Below are 1,467 nucleotides of genomic sequence, written 5' to 3'. Positions count from 1 at the left end.
TTATCTTGGGTGTAAACTTAAGAAGCCAAGCCAAAGCCCAAATGAAGACATACGTCAAAATGTTTGGTCCCTGAACCCTCGGACGCAGGGTCTGGCTTACAGTTGGCGGTCTCGGTGGCTAGTTTGTGAGCAGCTTCTTGGGAAGGTGTGTCCCAACTTGCGGCAGCTGCCTTTCAAAGCCACATGTCTGCTAAACGACTATAGTACATCAATAAAAGAAACTAAGAAAGAGATTTAACAGCTGATTTTGCTTTTATTCAGTTAAAGCATCGAGGCGTTTTGTGTGATCATAAAAGAGAAAGGTTCATATAGGGGCGTTGATCAGATCATTCTTACTAGTAATAGCTTCTTTTCCTTTTCTACCTCACGGCTCCTTGGATGCCTTCAAGAATTTTCTGTGTACTTGAAACCTACGCGCCGCCCAGGCGACGCCTCTCGGGAGAGGGAGGGTGAAAGAAGGGGGCGGGCCTATTTAAATACAGGAGAGATGGGCATCTCCATTGGCTGCCCGCCTGTCCGTTAGACGGGAGGGCGGAGAGTCCCGGGGGCTGGAGTGCGGTACCTGAGCAAGAAGCGCACCAGAAAGCCCACGTTGGCTGCTGCGGATAGCGCAGCGCCAGGAGGCGGGAGACTGCGAATTCCGGCGCCGACGCCGCGGCCACTGCTCCGCGCACCGGTCCCCTTCCCTAACATCCATCTGAGAGCCGGGTTTGCAAGGCAGCCGGGAGAGCACTGAACGGAAAGGAAGATCCCTGCCGCCTCTGCTTGGAGAGTCAAGCAGCGCGCGGATAATTTGAGGGGGAGCGGCAGTGCCCGAGGGCGGAGGGGAGCGGAGTTTGTGAGCAAGAAGCGAGTTAAACCTCGAGAAGAAGATTGACATCTCGGGACTCTTTGTCGCCACAGCCTGGGCCCTACGGCGGGGTAAACTTCGCAGCGGCAGTGCGAGCCAGAGAGATGCGTGCGCGGGGATGCTGCCTGGCATAACGCCCCAGCTGGTGAGCAGCCCTGCTCCCCAGCCTTCCTGGTCCCACTAAGGCGCCTGGGAGAGCGAGGGGCAGCGCACGTGCGCCGGCCGCGAGGCAGGAGAACGACCGCGCCGTGACCTGCCCAGGGGCAAGGGTGCCGGCTACAGAGCAGCCCCGACTCGAACTCACCTGGTCTGGACCTTGCGCTTCTAGAGACCTGCACGGGAGTGTGGAGCTCCCCCTTCACCTACCCAACTGGTTCTCCTGTTGACCTGCCCCATCTCCTCCCTTGAAGCCTGGGCAATTAGGGGCGCCCCAGTGGATCATGAGAGATAAGGACTGAGGTCCAGGAAGGGGAAGCGAGCCCGCCGAGAGGTGGCGGGGGCTGTTCACGCCAAGGGCCACAGCGGCGGCGCTCCGGCCTCGCTCCGCTGCTCCACGCCTCGCGGGGCCCACGGGGCCAGCCCGGCCGGGCGGGGATGCCGGGACTGGGGTGGGGGGC

This window comes from Pteropus alecto, unplaced genomic scaffold, assembly GCF_000325575.1.
Source record: "Pteropus alecto unplaced genomic scaffold, ASM32557v1 scaffold121, whole genome shotgun sequence".
Lineage (NCBI taxonomy): Eukaryota > Metazoa > Chordata > Mammalia > Chiroptera > Pteropodidae > Pteropus > Pteropus alecto.
Note: the sequence above shows the minus strand (reverse complement) of the source record.